This window comes from Ursus americanus, chromosome 23 (assembly GCF_024610735.1).
Source record: "Ursus americanus isolate L20-20 chromosome 23, mUrsAme1.1.p, whole genome shotgun sequence".
NCBI lineage: Eukaryota > Metazoa > Chordata > Mammalia > Carnivora > Ursidae > Ursus > Ursus americanus.
The window spans coordinates 10,252,579-10,275,468 of NC_142149.1; positions in this window are offsets into that span (position 1 = coordinate 10,252,579).

Consider the following 22,890-nt stretch of genomic DNA (forward strand, 5'->3'; position numbering starts at 1 on the left):
TCACAGATCTTATGGTTTGGTAATGGATAAAGATAGCTAAACATAAATTAAAAAGATACATGCAGAAAGGGAGTTCGGAGAACAGCAAGACAATTAAAAGACTGGTTAAAAGTAGTTTTTTGAGGGGCACCTGGGTGGTTCAGTCGGTTGAGCATATGACTCTTGGTTTCAGCTCAGGTCATGTTCTCAGGGTCATGGGATCCAGCCCCACGTAGGGCTCCCAGCTCAGTGGGGATTCTGTTTAAAGATTCTCTCCTTCTGCCCCTCTCCCCACTCACATACACACACATGTGTTCTCTCTCTAAAATAAAAAATAAATCTTTTTTAAAAAGTGTTTTTTTGACATGCTAGTTTTTATCTAATAAGACCTCTGAATGTCATACCCAATCATTTTTCCCTTTTTGGTCTATTTACTGGGATGCTCAGAACCAATTTTTGTGGTCCACATCTAGCCATATTATACTTTGAGTTACTTACTTACAAATTTATAGTATAGTATAAATTTGATGATTTATGGAAACTCTGACTTTTTCTCACTTTGCCACTTTTATTTTCTGTTCATCTACTCTTCCTTTTTAACTTTATTTTTAATTCTGTTTTATTTTATGCATCCCATTAAGCCATCTATAAAATATATTTTAAGTGAAGTGGGACATAAGTAATACTGCTAAAGATAATTCTGAGAAAGTCATAGTAGAGAGCACTGTTGAATTTTTTGCACCTGTTCACTCAGAGCAATTACATTTTGTAAGGGTCAGCATATCATTTAGTTAAAAACTGCAAAGGATGTTAATTAGAGAGGAAATATTTATATGTATTTTAATCATAGCATGCTGATTCACACACCCTAACTTGAATTGTTTGACGTGATCCCAGTCATGTAAAGGAAAAACAAAATAACTAATTATAAAATTTGAAAACACTAAATATGTGCTCTAGGCTCACTTGCAAATCTACCACGCTAATCCTAATCTGCATAAAGTTAAATTAATCTACAAAAAGGTAAAGGCAATCGACACAGAGTTGGTCTGCATTAACGTCTTTTGAATCAACGAGTGAAGCAATGAAGGAACAGTGTTTCTGGAGGCCACAGCACTGGTTGAAGTGCCCTGACTGGACGTTTGACACGTAATCTTCAGCTTGGTCCTCAGCTCAGTCCCAGAGGCTTGTACTGCTCTCCCCATCTCACCAAGAATAAGAGGAGGCTTCATGAAGGTCAGTAATAACACTACACGCACTATTGTCAGAGCTTTGCCAGTATGGACTCATTAATCTGCTCAGAAAATCCATGTAGCGGGGGCTCTGTCTTTTTAATCCTCATTTCATAATCGAAGGAATAATGGACAGAGATGTTACATCCGTTTTCCAAAGTGATACAGTTGGTGATGAAGCTGGGATTTAAAACCCAGCAATCTGACCCTAGAGTCCATACCCTTAACCACTAAACTAGTCATTTTCCCAAATTTGCTAAGCAAATAGCAGACTTTCCTGTACCAAAGTCTACACTTTTAACTTACACCATGCTGCCCTAGGATTCAGTTCAAACCACACCTACCCAATGTAGATTTTTTGTTGGATTTGGACAGAATTAGTTATTCCTTCCCCTGGGTCTTCCTAGCGTGCACTCTCATATATTTATAAGACTTTCCATATCTTCTTTTGATAATCTTTTAACATGTGTATTTGCCCTTAAAATATGAGTTTCTTAAATGTAAGGATTACTTAACAATGAAATAACTTTTCTTTTATTAAATATACCTTGAAAATATAAATGAATCAATGAAGGAACAAATGAAAAACCCTATGATATATACCCCTGGCCTATTACAATTTCATAAATGCCTGAAATTCGGCAATTAGAGATTCATTACTTTGGCCTAAATCTTCTTCTCTCTTGAAATGAAAAGATCTTGTAAGGAGTCAGTATATTAATTTGTATGTGCCTTTTATGTTTTAATATAAACGCACTTATTAGATTGTTCCCTGAGAATAGTTTTGATGGAGCGAAGTGCAGATAGAACAAGACGATAATTCCTGGATAAAGTCACAGGATCCGATCACCTCTGGAGGAAGTTAAGGACAGCTGAGGTAGATCCTAAATAACTAATTTTGTAGAACGCTCACAGCTTTCTCTCCCAGCCTGGCCTTTCCTCGCATTCTCAAATCTCATCTAAAGAAATATCTTCTACAAATAAAATCCTCCCTTGAACAAGGGAGGTGGAGGACGACAAATCCAGGATATTGAGTAGATTCAAATTAACAGATCATGAGATTTCAAATTGTAACCTGGGGTGCCCAACCTAGGTGGGGAGCAGAATCGCACAGGGGGCATTTGAAAATGTATCTTACTGTGTCCCAAGCCGCATAAATATTCATCTGAATCTCTACAGGCTAAAAAAATAAAAACAACATGCTCCCCCCCGCCCCACTAAGATTCTAACAGAAGGAGCTGGGTAAAAGCAGATCTGCTTTTACAAACCAGTGTTTCAGGGTGCACATCACCAGCATGGGGTGTGGGGGGGGTCTAGCTCTTCAGATTTCTCTCTGTTTTTTAACATCCTCTTCAAGCCACAAATACCCCTAGTATTTGGATAAGAGGTGTATCCTTGATGTTGTGGATGGCACCAAGGCCAGCTTCATGGGCACTCGGCAGGACCTGTGCAGTTACACGGGTCAGTTAGAAGGATCCTGCTTGCTTTGGTCCAGCCACCTGCTTAAATTCTTAGTAATTTTTTAAAACTAAAAAAAGAAAAAAATTTTTTTGAGAGGGTGCATGAGCAGGGGTCAGGGGCATGGTAGTAGGGGCAGAAGGAGAGGGAGAGAGAGAATCCCAAGCAGATTGAACACCCAGCATGGAGCCCAACACAGGGCTTGATCTCATGATCCTGAGATTATGACCTGAGAAAAGTTAAGAGTTGGATGCCTAACCAACTGAGCCACCCAGGCACCCCTTTTTATTTTTTTTTTTAGGGACGGTTGGGTGGCTCAGTCAGTTAAGTGCCCTGACTCTTGATTTTGGCTCAGGTCATGATCTCAGGGTCCTGGGATCGAGCCCAGATAGAGCTCCACGCTCAGCAGGGAGTCTACTTGAAATTCTCTCTCTCCCTCTGCCTCTGCCTCTGCTCAAACATACCCTCTCTCTCTCTCAAATAAATATATCTTCAAAAAATTTTTTTAATATTTTTATTTTATATTGCCCCGGCAAATTACAGAGCTGGTCTGGGGTGGCATATATTAAGTGTTAGTAGATGTTGTAGAACATTGGTGGCAAAGAGTGATTTGCAAATTTTTGAGATGTAATTAAATAGATGACAATGAAGTCATTAGTGAAGGGAGTCATTAAATATCCAGAGGATTCTTGAGCAAGTCAGTTCACTTGGTGGGCTTTATCTTGATCTTTAAAAAAGAAAAGAGAATTGGAGTAGATGGTCCCTAGCATCCCATCGAGTTCTAGTACTGTGGCAAAAACTGCTCTGTGTCCAGCTAACCCTATTTCTTTTTCTTCCTTAGCACACAATAAGACTACATTTCCCAATATCCCTTGCAAACAGGTGTGGTCACATGCATTAATTTACTGGGGCTGACATAACTAAGTACTGCAAACTAGGTGGTTTAAACAACAAATTTTCTCTTCTCACAATTCTGGAGGCTAGAAGTCCAAGATCAAGAGGTCGGCAGGGTTGGTTTCTTCTGAGGCCTGTTTTGGGCTTACAGATGGCTGTCTTCTCCCTGTGTCTTCATGTGGTCTTCACTCTATATGTGTCCATGTGCAAATGTCCTCTTCTTATAAGGATTCGAGTCATCCTGGATTACGGCCCACCCTAATGACCTCATTTTAACTGAATTGCCTCTTTAAAGAAAGCATCTCCAAATACACTGAGATACTGGGGCTTAAGACGTCAGCATATGAATCTGAAGTGGGGGGGGGATATAATTCAGCTAAGAACACCACGTGATGAAGTTCCAACAAATAAAATATGGGTAGGAGTCTGGGATGCCCCTTTCAGGTCAATTCTACAGACACCTTGCACATATAGTCCTTCACTCTTTTTTCCCCTTCCAGCTGCCTGGAATAGAGAGCACTCCCTGAGCAACTTTGAAAGCCATGTATTGAAGACCAAATGCTCCACAAGGTAGAAGGAGCTTGGGTCCCTGTATTCACTCCACCAGAGACACCCACATAGAAGAGTGAAAAGAGTAAGAAATAAGCTGTTACAGTGTCAGGCTCTGCAATTTGCGAGTATCTCTGTTACAGCAGCTAGTGCTATCATGGCTAAGATGATCGTTCAATGAGGATCCAGAGAAATGGAGACCACATTCGTGTTTGCAGCTATTCTTTTATAAGGACTGACTCGGTGCTGGAAACCGTGGTAGGTCACGTGGAACACAAAGAAATACAAGGCATGGGGCTTACCCTTGATATTTCCCTTTTTCCTCATATGTAATACCACAGGACCTTAATTTGGGGCTCTGAAATAAAATACCCTCGTCATCCCTTTTTAACACCTTGCTTCTATCTGTTGCTACCTTAATTTAACTCCCTTGGTCAGCATCTCTGTCTTTCCCTTGGCCATTCGTTACAAGACTCCAGCCAGCATTTCCTGCAGCACTCAGTAATGCCGCAGTAATAGTTTTTCCATTGAAAAATACCACAAGTACAATATTTCCAATGGAAACACCGCAAGAACAGTGTTTCCACTGAGCGTACCACAAGGAGAGGGCTTTTGTGGTATCTAAATTCTGAGATGAACTCGTAATGTTCATCTTGGATTCATTATAACTAGAGCCCCTACTTTCTGGAAAGCGTTGAAACAGGGATGGAATTTTTATTTGCAGTTAAAAAAATACAATAAAAATAAAAGTTGGATGATGCCAAGACAATTCTGCACTTGCTTTTGTGAGTAAAATATAAATAGACTTAGCAAGTAAAAGAATGAGGAAAAACTTCATAAAAAATGTACAGAGAGCCTTAACAGCTGGAAAAGCCGTCCGTGTGTGTGTATGTGTGTGTGTGTGCGTGTGTGTGATAACATTTAAGCAGCTCAGCAGCTGGGAAAGCAACAACCTGTAAAAACACTTAACATTTACAGCCACTCAGTGGCTGGAAAACCAACTTCTCATAAAATCGATTTAACATTTTGGTCACTGTTGAAGACATTTAATGCATGCATGTTTATATATCTGTGTTTATACTGTAGCCCCATGGATTTCGGTGGATTTTAACAGCCATCAGCTGGAAGAGACCATTGGAAACCGTTGAGGGTATATATGTTTTTGTACCCTTGACAATAACAGTATTTACCAACACATGTAAATAGGCTGTAGATATGTTGGTAAGTGTACCTAGACTCGGATTAACTACAGCCTCTTTATTAACTTTTGTCTGTACCATTTCACTGCTCTGTAGTGTCCTACTTTTGAAAGTCATTTAAAAAAAAAAAATTTCCAGTTGGAATTATTCTCTTATTTTCCAGGAGTTTAAGACTAAGCTTCTTAAATCCTGATCTGCCTGTAGTTTGGCAAACAAAGTTATCTGTCAGGATAGTCCACTTTTTTCCATTTCCCTTGTTATGTCTTAAATCAGTTCAGTTAAAGAGGGTAACATTTTGCTTTTTTTTTTTTCTTTCAGTTTTTTTTCTGGTTAGTTCGACAAAACAAACTTGATTACCAACTGGTTGGTAAAGGGGGGGTTAATATCTGGAAAAAGTCATTTAAAAATTTTTACTTAAAAATTTCGAAAGTTAATAATACTGGAGCAAGGTATACAGGAAAGATGCTAAAATTCTCATACAAAGCCCCTCCCTTGGTAGGTATGTGTCCTTGGAGATGAAAAAGTCACAACATCTGAAAATCTGAAGCTTCACATTTCTATATGTAAAATATAGATAATTGTTCCTGCTTTATCTACGTCTTTTGACATTTTTGAGACTCAAATGATGTACTGTGTAGGACGGTGTTTAGGTGGTGTCAAAGCACTAGACATGAGATATTATTATAACACTTAATGTTAAAACTGTAACTCTCATGAAAACGTCAGTGTATTAGAAGTAAAAGCTTAATCAAAGTTGTAACAACGTACATGTTCCTAGGCTCCCGTTAACTGGACATTTTCTATGCCTTTGGAAGATGGACATTAGCAAGAGACAGGTCATAGCTGGGTAACTTTGCTCTGCTCTCTTCTCTAACCAGAGCCTACTCTGAGCAGACGCACTTAAATGGACTAATTCTTCTTAACCTATTTCTTTTTATTTAAGGTTTGAATCCTTTACTTCTGTTTAAAGAAAGGCTTTATGATTATTTATAGCAGTGTTTTCTCAAAGCCACTCTGGGAGGGGTAAGATCCTAGATGATTATTTTAATATTTCACTAGAGCAGAGTAAGTATGGTTAGGGTTTTCTCTTTATCCTCTTCCTTCTCCTCCCCCTTCTTCCCTTCTTCTTCCCCTTCTCCTCCTTCCTCTTTCTCCTCCTCTTCCTCCTCCTCCTTCTTTTCTACTACTTCTTCTTTTATATTCCAAGAACAGAATCTACACAGAAAAATGGACTACAACCATATTTTCCCTGCAAGTCATTTTCATGGCATGGAACTCAAATGACATTATTATACTTAGTATCATGATCTCAGTGAAGATTTCTCCCCCGAAAATGAACAGAAAACCCTTAACAGACAAATAGAGACTAATAGAGAGATGAAATTTCAATTCTCATCAGTTCCCTGAATTTCGAGGCCACTGCCTTTTCCAGATTAAACAAAAATGGATAAATCACTGGTGTTTAAAATATAAAAGACTATAAATCTGGAACCTCTAATTCTAGCGAGGAGTACCAAAATCTAACCCTTCTCTTACTTTATAATTGAATTAGGTTCAAGTGGTACTAGAAGTAAAATATGAAAAAGAAAAGTTGTCAAATGTTACTCGGTTGTGGTATATTTCCCCATAGAAACCTTACTGTCGTCCAACAGAGTGGAAATAAAAACAAGATTTGGGGAGAGATGTTACCGAACTTGCCTATGACTTCATAAAGATGCTTATTTTGAACTCAGGAATAACATTACATTTAAGACATTGTATTAAGAAAGGACCAAACAGCAATATGCCTTTAGTAGCAAGGCTTAGATATTTCAACCTCATAAAAAAACAAACAAACAAAAAACCAACCTCAAAAAAGTGTTTTTAAAAAGTTTAAGCTAGAGAGGCGTGAGCTAACGCCGCAAAAAGTCTCAACCAATGTCTGGGTTCCAGGTCACCAGGCAGGATTTCCACGGAGCTCAAACCGACCGCTGTCCTTTCCTCCCTCCCTGGAGATATCCAAATAGTGCAGGTTAACCACAGACCCCAATGCTGTGCAGTCATGCTTCCTGTGCGTAAGTGGCAAGGCCTTTGATAATAAAGAGACTTCCAAAGTTTGAAAGTTGTAAACAAGATAAATCAAGAGCTACTACGGCAGAATCACAAGAAGGAAATGGGCATGGGGAGTCAGTAGTCTAACTGCCCCCCTCTTCTGCTACTGAAGGAAAGAGAGCATCTTTTAGACACATGGCTTATTGCTTTTAGTTAGGCTTCCTAAACAGAGGCATACAACACAGTGCAACCTTGGAGGGACTACATTTAAAAGGTAGAGGAATTGGAAGATGGTTGCATCTTTTACTGAAACTTCTATGACTTAAGGGAAAATAAATCTCTCATTAGGATCAATGTATAAACAATCATTATTTGGTAAAGAACAATAGTTGGTCTGATAGTCTACAACTCAAGCTTACAAGATTTGAGAAAATCTAAACGGTGAGTGAATTCTTACTGAACAAAACAGGTAATTTATCCATATCATGGGTTGCATGTAATTTATAAACACTTTTATGCCAGCCAAGAATTTTTCATCAGAGATAAACAGGTAGAGACGGAAGAAATCGGCAGGGTAAAAGTATATGAGGATAAGAAACAGCAAGCAGCACCAGTGAAGATATAGTTGGATCTCAGAGGGAAAAGGAAAAAAAAGCTAAAATGAAAGAAGAGGAGGGCAGGGAGAGCAGAAGAGAAACTTCTGGAAAAAGATACTCTCTTGGCAAGATGAATGGAAAATAAAACTACAGAATGAAAGACTGCTTAAAAGAGCGGTCCCTAATCTTCTGCCAACAGAGGCTAATTTGTATTTCTGGAACTAGCAGAAAGGATGTCAGCTGAAACCCATGTTAGAGCCACCTTGCAGCGAATGTTCCACTGCACATGTGTAGTCAGGAGGGCGTGGAATGAATTTAGGTTTCATAGAGTGAAGAATGACTTCAGGAACTCCAAACATCCCATTCCTGAGCTCCAACTTCAGAACAGATGCTCTTTCCTTCTAATTGCACATGGGAAATAAAGAGAATAGGGACTAGGCTGTCAATTAAGGTCTAAATTTGGCTCCAAGCAAAGAGAAATAGCACCCATCCAGCCGTAAATGCTTCTTTAATGAGGTATGAAGGACTAAGCTTGACAGCAAGAAAAATATTCCAGTGGAGAGTTCTAAGAATTGAAGGAGAAGTGAACAGGCTATACTCTAAACCTCAGATTCACATTCTTATTCTTTAATTTGCTTTTGGTTATTGTGAAAGGTAATTAGTTTATCCTATTCTTTTTCCATGTTGCTTTTCATGTAATGATAATTATTCAATTGTAGATCCCTAGAAAGTAACTCTTCCTTCAGTCTTTCCTTCCTCCTTTCCTCTCTTTCTCACACTCTTCCTTACAGCCTTCTTGTAAATTCAGTTGAAAGGACAAATTCTATTGAATTTTCACAAAATGAACCTACCCTGTAAGCATAATCTGCATTCAGATTACAAAATAGAAAATTTCTAGTAAGGCAGAAGCTCTGAATGTCCCCCTTCAAGTTACTAACAAAGATAAACATTGCTATAACTTATAACAATACAGATTAAATTTGACTATATTTTAACTTAATATAATTAGATTGATACAGTCTATTCTCTTTTGTATTTGGTTTCTTTTCGCTAATGTTCTTTTTTTCTTTTTTTAAAGATTTTATTTATTTATTTGACAGAGAGAGAGAGAGAGAGACGGGTAGCGAGAGAGGGAACACAAGCAGGAGGAGTGGGAGACGAAGAAGCAGGCTCCCAGTGGAACAGGGAGCCCGATGTGGGGCTCGATCCCAGAACCCTGGGATCATGCCCTGGGCCGAAGGCAGACACTTAACGACTGAGCCACCCAGGCACCCCATCTTTTTGCTAATGTTCTGATTGCAACAGTTGTCCACATGGTTGCAAAGAAACGATAGATTGTTCATACTCATTCACTCTCCATTGTATGGACATACCACCATTTTATTTATAGACTCTTTTATTAATAGAAATTATTGTACATGTTTTTGGTGAATATGTGTATATACATCTTCTGGGTATCTACCTACCTAGAGAACTGGAATTGCTGAGATATAAGATATGATTATCTCAGCTTCAATAACCATTTAGATATCCTCTTTGTTAAGTTCCTATTCAAACCTTTTGCCTGCTTTTTCTGTTGCTTTTCTGCCTTTTCACTCCCAATGGTTTATTTTGAATGAGTAACAGTTCTTAATTTAAAGTAGCTCAATTATCTACCTTTGTACATTTTTTATGGCTAATTAGCTTTTTGTATCTGATTTAAGAAATCTTTGCCTACTTTAAGGTCATGAAAATATTCTCCTATGTCTTCTTCTAGAAGCTTTATTTAAATTGTCACCTAGAATTGATTTTTGTGTGTGGTGTGAGGTAGGGGGTATAACAACGACTGCACCCATATAATTAGTGAGCAGGAGAGAACTGAGACCACCTGGGACATGACTTAACTATTTGCTTCAAGAAATTCCTGCAAACCAATTCCTCCAGACAAATATTTTACTTATCTAGGAAAGTATCTCTCCTGTCAGGATAATAGATTTCTTACCTGACTAAGAAGTTCATTTATCAAACATCAATTTACTTTTCTAGGCTCATTTGAAGACTTTCTCTGTCCACCAATCCTAAACTATCATGGCATAGATTGTTCTAATCTCAATCCACTCCCAACCTTGAAAAACCTAATGTTAACCACTTGGGTCCAAGTCCCAAAGGCCCAAATATCTTGCTTTGACTTTTGTCAAACATAAATCTAATAAACCTAGTTTCCTTAATCAACAGGCTTTAGGGTGACCTTTTCAGGAGTTGACAGCAGACAGAGGAAAGATGTGTTTAGCATCTTAGAGATACCTAATTGACTTAGCTCCATTTATTGAAAGACTACCCTCTGTTCTCCATTGATCTCACCTTTGTTATAATTAAATAGCCATACATGTGTGTTCTATTTTTGTGCTTACTATTCTGTTCTATTTGCCTACATCATGCCAGTGCCACACTTCGTAAATACTACAGCATTATAATGAGTCTTAATATCTGGGATTCTACATCTCCCGACTTGGTTAGTGAGACCTTCTTGGCTAATTTTGGCCTTTTGTATTTCCAACTAAGTTCTGGAATCAGCTCACTGGTTTCCAGAAAGCACTTTCAGGGATTCTACTTGATCTATTGATCAGTTTGGGATGAATTTTAATCTGTAAACTATTGGATCTTCTAAATACATGTATATTTATTTAAGTCTTCTTTATTTCTCTCACTAATACTTTACAGGGTATTTTATACATCAATCATTAGATTTATTCCTCAGCATTCTATATGTTTGATTAAATTATAAATGTCTTTCTCATTTGATTTTCTATTTATTGTATCCACAGATTTTGCTAAAATGGCTTAATGCAAATTCTTTATCTGCAGATTCTTATGGATTGTCTACTGATACAATCATGTCATTTATAAGTAAACATCATTTTTTCTCTTTCCAAACTGTGTATGTATTTAAATATATTTTGCTAGCAAAGGAGCACTTTCCTTTCGTGCAATATGTCTTGTCAATATGTTTTGGCAATTTTTTTGTGGTTTTGATGATTGACAAGAAGAAAGATTTAACTCCTTTGAATTCCCATAATTAACAGTCCTTGGAACATCGGAAGGAGAAGACCTGAACTCAAGTCCATTAAAAGATAATTTCAAAGGGTAAAATTATGACTGTCATACAAATCTACAATAAACATATGTAAATTTGTGTCTCATTTAACTAATTAATTAATGAGGAAACCTGTAAGATGTTAAAACCAGTTCAAAAGAGAAATCAGAACACAGATACAAAGGCAATCAAGAATGCTGAAATAAATTTGCTAATAAGATGCAAAATGGGTCAATATCCACCAGGAATAAAATGTAATACTTGAGGGATGACTGGGTGGCTCAGTCGGTTAAGCGTCAGAATTTTGATTTCAGCTCAGGTCATGATCTCAGGGTCATGGGATTGAGCCCTGTGTGGGTGGGGATCAGCGCTCAGTGAGGAGTCCACTTATCCCTCTCCCTCTGTTCCTCCCCCTGCTCACCCTCACCTCTCTCTCACACACACACACAAATAAATTTAAAAAATCTTTTTTTTTTTTTAAAGTAGTATTTGAATCATCTTTTCCACAGGGTGAAAATCAATTGTGAATCTACCAGACAAAACTCATTTGCATCTCAGCAGATAAGAATCATTGGTGTTCTCCTCAGTCTCCTACAACTTAGAGAATTATAAAATGGCTCAGTCAATAAAAGTCTCAGATTCCTATACTAAAAACATCCAACATTTCTTTGAAAGGACACCCAATAATCAAATGTTCATTTTAACATCTTTTATGTTTCTTCTTGACAAATCTATAGAATGTGTGATTTGGGCACCTGAATTAACATCCTTAATGATCAGCTTTTCCATCTGTAAAGTGAGAACACTAATTCTTATCTTCAGAGTATTAGGAGGATTCAATAAGTTAATGGTTATGAATACACTTGAAAACTATAAAGGTCTATAAACATAGATTTATTTAAATTTAACATAATATTGTCCTTATAATAAATACTTATTTTAAGAGGTGCCAATTTAAATTCATTCCCATCTCCATTATGCTGCCACACATTTCTCATTAGAGCTTTCTCAATTCTACCATAATTCTCCATTCCCAGGGGCTGGGCTTAACTTTTGCTGTTCAAACTCTCTTCAAGATTCCAGGATAAATGCCTGCAACTTGAAATTCATATTCTCTTTGTCCACACATGAGAACCTTTGAATAATAAACTAGGGACACTGCTTAAGGACTAAGACACGCATAATGGGATTAATGTATATTAAGAAGTGACTGTGACCCAGTATTGTGCTAGGTTTCATATGCACTGTATTTAATATAATTCAATACTTTTTATAGCCCTGCAAGCTATTATCCTCAAGGAGAAACTAAAGACCAGAAAGTTTAAGTAGTTGCTCTGAAATAGTAAATAGTGGATTTGGGTTATAAATCCAGGTGCTACAGTTTCAAAGTCCATTTCATTTTTTCTATATTTTTCACAAGAAAAGTAAAGGCAGGTGAGCTGAAAAACAGACTCTCCCTAAACTAAACCAAACCGAGCTAACTCCTGATTTCCATGTCCTTAGAATAAAGACACACAGTTACTGCCATTCCTATTCCTGTAGGTAGAGTATAACCTTAACTTGGCAAAAGAAGATCTAGCAGGGGGAGGACCTGCAGATTCTTTCTTTGTCTTCTTATGGCCAAAAATGCAGCCGATTCTCAATAAGTGTATTTCTGATGTAATTGCTAAGCTTGAGAAATATGTTCCTAATACTCATTTGCTAACATATGGATTGCGAATGTATTCTGTTGCTTTACATAGGTCTTTCTTTTCCCATATATATTAGCCAGTATATTAGCAAGTATATTATTTAAACTCTGGTCAACATTTTGCCAGGATACCTCTTTTGTAATTTTTTATTATAATATTTCTGCTACTTTGGCTTATGAGTGTTTATATTGACACCATAATGAATTCTAAAATGGTTTTATAGCTATCTAAATATACAAGTATATATAGATGTAGATATAGATGAATATATGTAGATATATAGGATATATAGCCATCTATATATTTATATACATATATATACACATATGCAATATATATATATATATATATATATATATATATATATATATATATCCATATACAAGATATCTATAGATAGATAGATAGATAGATAGATAGATAGATAGATAGATATAGAGATAGATAATGATTGCATGTCCACTCCAGAATGCCCCCAGTCACTTCAGTCAACTTTAGTCATTTTTCATGAGGATTCTGGAAGTCAAGCCAATAATTTTCTTTTTTTTTTTAATTTTTTTTTCTTTTTTTTTGAGAGAGAGAGTACTCACAAGCAGAGGAGGGGCAGAGGGAGAGGGAGAGAGAGAATCTTAAGCAGGCTCTATGCACAGTTTGGAGTCCAACACCAGGCTCAATCTCACAACCCTGAGATCATGACCTGAGCTAAAATCAAACATCAGATGCTTAAATGACTGAGCCACACAGGTGCCCCCCAATAATTTTACTTTTATTGCCATTTTGCTAAAGAGGAAAAAGTAAGTTCCCTAAGTTGACTAAATTACTTTTGAAATGAAGAATAGAAGGCAGCTGGTTGACTGGTATTGTTTCTAGTATTTAATTTTGCCGGAACATCCTAATGACTGTGAGAAGGTCACAAAGTGTGATCCTACAGGAAACCTCACACATTGTGCAAATCCCCTCATGGTGAGGGTGCTCGTGGGGCACAGGAATTACCCAATCTGAATTTTAGGCATTTGCAAAATGACTGGATATACCTCAAAGGGTGTAAATCTTACCAAAATCTCTCTCTCTCCACCTCTCTCTCTCTCTCTCTCTCACTCTCTTTCTCTCTTGTGTGTGTGTGAATGCACACAGTCAAATAATGGATTGGGCAGCAGTCTACCAGAAGAAGAGCAGGTTGGCATGTAAAAGCTACATGTGGGACAATGGTTCTCAATCCTGGCAGTAATAATAACTTGGGTTTGTGAAAGTAGTCGATTTCCAGAAATTTTAATTCAGTTGCTCTGTTCCTGGCATTAATTTTTTAAATTAATTGATTCTAACGTGCAGCTAGGACTAAGACCATTTGCTATAGGGCTTTTAATAAAGTCAGAGAGAGGAGTAATTTTGAATAAGACACAGAATGATATCCCTCAAATGATCTCTCTGTTTCCCCAGGGAACTACACCAGGGTTCAAAGGAAAAGGCAGCTGTAATGAACTAAATGGGCCGAGGAAAGAGCCAGGTTATTGAGGATGTTCTAAGAGAGTGAAAAGACAAGGTGATGTCATGATGGGTCCTAGAAACACAGTAGTACACAAATAAGGAGTCCTTTCCCCAAATTTCATTATGGTGAATCAAAGTTGACGTACGAGGATTCTAACAGGAGTTGCATGCATGTGAATACTGGGGACTGCTTGTTGATGGTCAAGAGCAGGATAGGCTAACTAATTTTCAGGGGCTAGTGCACATTAAAATGAGAGCCCCCTATTTAAAAAATTACTAAGTATTCAAGATGTCAACAACAGAGTGTAAAATCAAGCACAGGGCTTGTCTCAGGGGAACAAGAGTAACCCATGACACTGACCCTGAACAGGATGACAGAGGAGTTGCTTTGGGGTACCTTGGAAGATGTTTGTGTTTCTGGTGCCTACTTGAAAGTCCTTGCAAGTCAAAGGAGGAATTGAGGACATTTGAAATCCCAGTGATCTTGATGTTGTGAACTTTGTTGAAGAAAATGGTTTGCATTTTTGTTAGTAGCTTTAACTTTTAAAAACTGTATGTCTTCATTTCATACAGTAAAATCCATTATTTGTGAGGGGCACCTGGCTAGCTCAGTCAGTAGAACGTAGTTTAAGCCCCAGGTTGGGCATAGAGCTTACTTAAAAAAAGAAAAAAAATCCCAAACTTTCTTTTTTAAAGGCGGGGGAAGGGGGAAAAATCATTATTTGTGGTGTATAGTTCAGCTTTTACCATTAAACAGTGTTGACTGTAACTTGGGAAAGATATTTTATCTGGGTGAAGAATTCTGGGTTGAAAGGTTTGTTTTTGCCTGTCAGGATTATAAAGATGTCAGTTCATTATCTTCTACCTTTCATGGTTTCTGATGAGAAATCTACTTGCTTATATTTCTTTGTAATGTCTCATTTTTTTCTGAATGTCTTCAAGATTTTCCTTTAGTTCAAATATGACATGGCTAGGAGTATGGGGTGTGTGTGTGTGTGTGTGTGTGTGTGTGTGTGTGTGTATTTAAATTTAATTTGCTTGTTCTCTAACTTTCATCGAACCACATTTTGCTCCTGTCATTTATTCTGGAAAATTCTCAGCAACTTTTTCGTTCTTTTTTAACTTTTTTAAAAAAATATTTATTTATTTATTTATTTATTTTAGAGAGAGAGAGAGCATGAGTGGGAGGGGCAGAGGGAGAGGGGGAATCTCAAGCGGACTCAATGCTGAGCACGGAGCCCAGCGCGGGGGTCAATCTCATCACCCTGAGATCAGGACCTGAGCTGAAACCAAGAGTCAGATGCTTAACTGACTGTGCCACCCTGGCACTCCTTCTTCACCTATTTCTTATCTCCAGGTCTCTGCCTTCTCCTTCTGGGATTTCAATCATGTGTATATTTCATCATTTGATATTGTTGCATGGTTCTTCCATGCTCCATTGTGCTTTTACCTATTTATCTAATCTTATCTAATCTATCTTTTCTTTTTGTGTTTCAACTTTGGAAACTTTGATTAACCAATCTTCACATTCACTTATTCTTTCCTGGAGTCTGTAGAGTCTACTGGCAAACCTGCCTGTACTAGGTTGGATACTGCTCTCTTCTCCCAAATTCATGTCCTTTCCAGAACCTCAGAATGTGACCTTATCTGGAAATACTGTTATCACAGATGGAATTAGTTAAGATGAGGTCATACTGGAGTCAGTTGGACCCTTAATCCAATATGATTGCTTATAAGAAGAGGCAAAGGGACAGGCCCCCAAAGAGAATGCCATCTGAAGACACAGAAGACACAGAAAGAATACTATGTGACAACAGAGAAAGAAATTGGAAATATGCTTCCACAAGCCAAAGAACACCAAAGATTGCCAGCAAACACCAGAAACTAGGAGATAGGCAAGGAACACCGGCTCCCTGTGAATCCCCAAGAAGGAACCAACCCTTCTGACATCTTAACTTTCACATCTAGCCTCCAAAGCTGGGAGAGAATACATGTCTGATGTTTTAAGTCACCCAGTTTGTGATATTTTGTTATGATAGCTCTAGGAAGATAATACACTGTCAGAGCCCCTCCCCCCTTTTTAGTCAGAGCCCCTCCCCCCTTTTTAATCTCTGTTACTATGTTTTATCTTTCTAGTATTTCCATTTGATTGCAGTTTCCATCTCGCTACTGAAGTCATCTATCCAAGCCTGTGTTTGTCCTCCTTTTCATTACTTTTCATAGTTATATTAAATTGCATTGATTCATTCCAACATCTGTGTCATATCAGAGTCTGGTTCTGTTCACTGTGTTGTGTCTTGGCAGTGTGCTATGTGGATTTTGTTTGTTTGTTTTGTTTTCTTAGTATTCCTTGTAATTTTTTCTTGAAAGCCACACATTTTGTGTAGGACAGCAAAGACTGAGGTAAGTAGATTTTTATGCTTGGAAAGAGGCTCATGTTTCCTTCTGCTGAGTCTTTAGGGTGGGGTTTGAATCAGTCTAGGGCAAGAGCTGAGCTGGGTTTGGGGTTTGTTGTTGCTGTGTTTACCTTCAGTGCACCGCAAGTCAGCTTCTTCTAGTAGTACCTTGTGTTTAAGGCAGTTTGCCAGAGGGTTTTTTCTCTCTTCAATTTCTGTCCCATGGACAGCTCTCCCTCTGTATTGTGCCTCAGAAAGGGTCTTTCGCCTTCTTTTCATCTTTCATCCTGCAATATTCCACTGTACTTGTTATTTAATGCCTATTAGCCTGCTTGGGGTGGAAGTAGGAATTCTTATTATTTTAGATAAGCCGGGAGTTTAGGTAGACACTATGTCCTGGGTCTTAGGGATCTGGCCTTCTGTACACCTACTCCACCCCCAGCTTTTGTTACCAATGTATATTTCTGTTCTTCTCTCAGGATTAGAGGATTTCTTCCTATTTTTTTAAAGATTTTATTTATTTATTTGGCAGAGACAGAGAGCATGCAAGCACAAGCAAGAAGAGTGGCAGAGGGAGAGAGAGAAGCAGGCTCCCCACCGAGTAAGGAGCCAACTCAGGGCTTGATCCCAGAACCCTAAGATCATGACCTGAGCCGAAGGCAGACATGCAACCGACTGAGCCACCCAGGCATCCTGAGGACTTCTTTTTTGTTCCCTTCTCCCAGCTGCAATGAATGTTAACCAGTGACCTAAAGTTTAGAGCACTCCTGGCCTACCTTGCCTCCCACACAGTAGGGCTCTTGATGCAAAGATGAAATGAGGGCCTTCATGCCCTTCCCACAGTGGCTGCTGCTCTCCTCCCCTCAGACCTGCACAAGTAGGGGTATTTTCTTAGGATTTTCACCAATCATTTTTGTAAGCATTCACTGAAATGCATGGAGAAGAGCCTGCCAGTGGGTATAAACTATTCCTATATTGGCAGCCCCAGGACCTCCACACTCTCTCCAGCCCATCCTGGCCTCCCCAGTGGATGCACAATTCTAGCTGAATTCTTCTTACCTGTGTCTCTGGCTATGTTTGTCCCCAGGTAAACAAACATGTGACTCTCCTCTCTCTCTGCAAATGCCTATCTCTCCTTAGATCTGGGGTTAGCTCATTGCTGGGTAACCTCAGTTCTCTGATGAGTTTGAGAAAAATCATGAAATCAGTTTGTCCAGCACTTTTTGTTGTTGTTTTAGGGTAGGGAGTTATGCTCATCCTACTTGATTCCCAACTAGTAACCAGAAGTCAGAGAAGATGTTTTTGCTATTGTTATTATGACCCTGCTTATGACCAGTTTTGCAAATCCTGGATTATATGGGTGTTATAACTTTGTCCTGAGACCCTGGTAGCTCATATCAGAGATTATCCTTACTTTATGGAGTCTGTGGGTATCATCTATCTTAATAGGACTAAAATTATCAACTGAATTCAACAAAAATGTATCTGGCATGCAATATACTAGGTATAAGAGATACTAAGCATATGAAACCAATCAAAGATCCTTGTCTTTGGCGAGCTTATATTTAAATCACAGCAAAGTAAAGACATAGCTTTACCCTAAAATGAAGACTATAATAGACTATTTTCAATCTATAATAGACTATTTTCAATCTATTAGCACTACTTATTTTTTACTTTAAAAATTCCATTGAAACCTCATTGCTAAAAACAAAAACAAAAACCCTCATTGTGAAAATACATACATTTAGCTAAGAATTTAACATCCCCTATTATTAGACTAGAAACCTTCTAGAGCTATAACAAGAGTTTAGAACTCATACTTCAAAACTGTTTCCAAAATATGTTTACAGCTGTGTTCTCCAAGTGTGCATGAAAAGACTTCTGTTAATGGGATAATTAGCATTGTTTTACTATCCCTTACTTATATTCCTTATCACCTCTTCAGAAAAAAAGGCAATTATTTGAGTCTAAGTAAAACGCCATGATGTCAATATTGTCCATGCACCTATTAAACACTTATTTATTGTGCCAACCAAGTGCCAAAGGCTGTACTGGTCACAGAGCATAGAATAGCAAATCTCCAAGATGGAAACAATCTTGAAAGTTATAGTACTTACCTATAAAGACAGTCCTACTTTCATGTATATAAGGCATTTATTAGATTTTTTAAATATGTGGCTTATTTGTACACTTTTGGGTATTTATTTATAGTCAATGAATCAGAAAACAATATTTCCTAAAATTTTGCCCAGAAAATATGACAATCTTACTTACCAATCCATCTAGCCACCTACTCTGTTCTTCAATAGAGATTCCCATTATAATATCAATGGCCCAGTAATTGTAAAGCTTACTCTTAGCCATCCTCAATACTGAGAAGTGCATTTCCTTCCAAATCACCACTACACAATCTTTGAAGATGTCAGTGGAACATGGGATAATTAGGGATCCACATAAATAAAGTCCTTAAGTCATTCAGTTTGGAAAAAACACACACAAATACTTTCTGCCCAAATAACTACTACTTATTCCCTGCTAACACATAAATCTCTTTTGCTATATTTGAACTTTCTTTTGGATTTTATACTCTTATACCCAATTGTCTGATGCATATTTGGGCTATTTTATGAGAATCTCAGCTATTCTCTTTTCTACACTCCTTCTCCTATATTTCTATTTTAGTCAATTGAACCAACATTCCCTGAGCCGGAAATCAGAGAGACACTGTCGAGTCAGCCTTGTCCCTCAACACCCACATTCAGTGAATCATAGTCTTGGTTATTCCAGCTCCTAAATATTTGACTAATTTTCATCTCCTCTTCTGTTCTTTTAGCCCAAGTTTGAGTTGGATGACCACCACCTAAATGACCTCTCTGCCTCCAATCTTCTCAATCTCATAATTGTCTTCCATGTTCCTTGGAGGCCACACCTAAAGGATGACCTTGATCATAAGCCTTCCCTATCACCCACCATAAGATAAATCCACACTTCTTAACATGATATACCAATGGCTTTCAAAGTATTACTCTACCTATATTCTACTCATGTCTCTGCTACTTTGTGTCTTGAATTTAAATTCCAAACACCAAACAAATTTCAGTCCTTCCCTTCCCGACACACACACACACACACACACACACACACACTGATCCACAAAGTTTTGCCTCATTTTATCATGTTGTTTTTAACTACAGCACTTTTCCCACTTATTCACTATATTTCATCCTCTTTCCAGACTCGGTGCCATTTCCTCTAGGAAGCCCTTGCGGATTGTCTCAAGTTAAGCTAAGTAGCCTTTCTCAGAGTTACATAGCGTGGCTATATCTCCCATTCTAGGTCAAACATACTTCCCAAGAATGGAGGTTTCTAATTTAATCTTATATTCTCATAGCTTACCATGGTACTTACAGTAGAAACACAGCTGATTTTCTTGTGAACATATAAATTTTGAATGAAACAACCTCCATACCTCTGTGACTATTTCTGGTACAGCTGCTGTGTTTACCAGACCCAATTCCACACAACCTGGTCTCTTAAGTCCCTGGTCAGCCTGATAGTGATACAGCTTGGTAAAGGGGTCTTTGCCTGTACCTCATTCTAGGATCTTCTTTCTTCTCCATTTTCCAGTGTCTGGAATCTCAAAGTTTCTCAATCTCTGTGCTTTGTTTTTGACAGAAACTCCATTGTGTCCTTGGTTAATAGGTCACCCTAGAGCCATACATTGGGTTAGATGCCCCCTTATTCTCAATATCCACACTCGTACTAGATTTCCCAATCCCTGCTAAGCCTTGCCCTCTGTTGCTCCTCCATTCCCAACACCATCAAAACTGGGCAGCCATTTTTCTGCTACCCCAGCAACTTTCCTGCTCACCAACTCCCTATTGCACATGACTTGGTTCTCTGCTCCTCCCAGAGGGCCACATGGCTGGCACCACACTACAACACAGAAGCCAATCCTGGCCATAAGGCCTATTCAGGCACTCTAAGCAGCCAACGTGAATAGCCACATCTTCTGTGTCTGTCATCAACCAAACTTTTCTTAAACTTTGTGATAACTTTCAAGAGCCTCTGCCTTTTCTAACTTTCCACAGAAAACCCTTAGCATTACCAAAGAAATCTGCCTCAGCCATAAATTACAGTTAGCATTATCTACATAACCTTGGCGAAATCAGTATGGGTAGGCAACTTGAAACATGTTGGTTTCATATCCGGATTTGCTGTGGGATTATGGGCAGCTTTTTTTTTTTTTTTCCAATCTACTTGCATTCTACTTTTCCAAGTTTCAGTGGTGTAAAACTGTGGTCACTTTTACTGACTAGTTTTATGTGGGTGGTAATTGGGCTTCCTATGGAAGTAGGCTCTCCAGCTTCCAGACTGGGAGATGAATTTCCAATATTAATTATTCATGCTGACATTCTTGTTATGGTAGGACTCTCTAAAAATGTTAACAAATAGCTCATGGGTTAGCCAAATAACACCTTTTAGGACTGCTCTATTTCTACCATGAGATCTATCTTAAAAGATGCACTGAAAAATGTATTTCTTACTTATTTCCCAACTACCTGCAAAGAAATAACTCTCATGTTTAAGCTGCATGTGAGTAGGAATTTTCTTTAGTTGGTATGTGAATATTCTCTCCTGATTCCACACAATCTGGTTAAATAGTCTCTTCGTACTAGACGTTCAATATTTCATCCTTTTTTGAGAAAGAAATATCTAATATAAAAAATGAAAAGATCATGTGCTCTAGCAGCTGGCCTTTATCTGCTCCGCATTCCATCCCTACCTGTAGCATGTGGTTCTTTGGGTGATTGTGGCCCCGAGTTCTCTGACAGCCTGTGATGCAACAGACCCTGACTGGTGAGGCCATCACGCTCTACACATAAGCACCCATAGCTCTAGTTACCAGAATATTTTAATAGCAACAGTTATACAACACTGCCTGTGACTTTGCCAGAAGCCACGAGATTTCACAGCTGGAAGAAACCTCTGAGATCACCTAACACAACCACCCATGTCTCAGATCAGGGTTATCAGGAAGGTGAAGTGACACACTCAACAAATTGGTGGCAGAACAAGAATTTTCCCCAGATCTCCTGACCTACTTATATCCCCCGTAATTTATTTGTATGTCCATTCATTTTTTAAACAAATATTTGTTCAAGCTCTACTTCATGATGGAGACTCTTCCAGCCACTGGTATGAAATAAAGAGCAAGACAGATGTAATCCATGCCCTTCCTGGCAGGTGCATCCTAGTTAATTCAACTCAACCCACAATGTTAATTTCTCCACTCAATCACAATGGAAATGAAGAGGTGCACAATGAGGTGGATGAAGTCTTAGGACTACTTACAGCACAGGAAAGGATCTACTCCCAGAACTGTCACCTCTTATTGACACACATTGGCCCCACTCCGTGAATGCTTCTCCCTCTGATGCATAACACTTCCTCTCTCACTCCTGAATCTAACCTTGACTCCAACCTCCCTTTCAGTGTAGTTTCTGACAAGCATGTAAAGCCAGTCAACGTTCCCTGAACTCTCACATCTGAGTGTGAATGCATTAAGAGAAGAACTACCTAACCCCAAGCCAAACAATCATGCAAAGCAGATAAGGACATTTTTTCCAGAGATGAAGATACAGCTCCATTTAGACGGTGGCTCCCAGTGGGAGCACTCTGGCTTCCCAGGAGATATTTAGCAATGTCTGGAGACATTTTGGGTTGTCACAACTGGGAAGGGATGCTACTGTCATCTAGTGGGGAGAGACCGGGGATGCTGCCAACTATCCTATAATGCACAAGACAGCCCCCATCCTCGCCACAAAAACTATGCAGCCCAAAGTGCCCGTCATGTCTAGGTTGAGAAACTCCACACTAGAGCACCAGGACTCTGTATAAAAATAACCGATAACCCGCGAAGCACTGCAGTCGCCTCAGATCCACTCAGAATAAATTGGTGGTGTAACTGCTGTAAGTAGAATAAAATGCAAACTCTTCAGAGGATCCCAAACCACCCCGATAGCTCAAGATTCATCCTTAATGAAGAACTATAGTATGCTAGTCTACTCACATATATGCTCATATTAAATAAAGAACCCCGGGCACCTGGGTGGCTCAGTCCATTAAGCATTTGACTCTTGTCTCTTGATTTCAGCTCCTGTCATGATCTCAGGGTGGTGAGATCAAGCCCCACGTCAGCTCCACACTAAGCATGCAGCCTGCTTGAGATTCTCTCTCTCCCTCTCCCTCGACCCCTCCCCTGACTCGTACACGCACACTCTCTGTCTCTCTCTCTGAAATA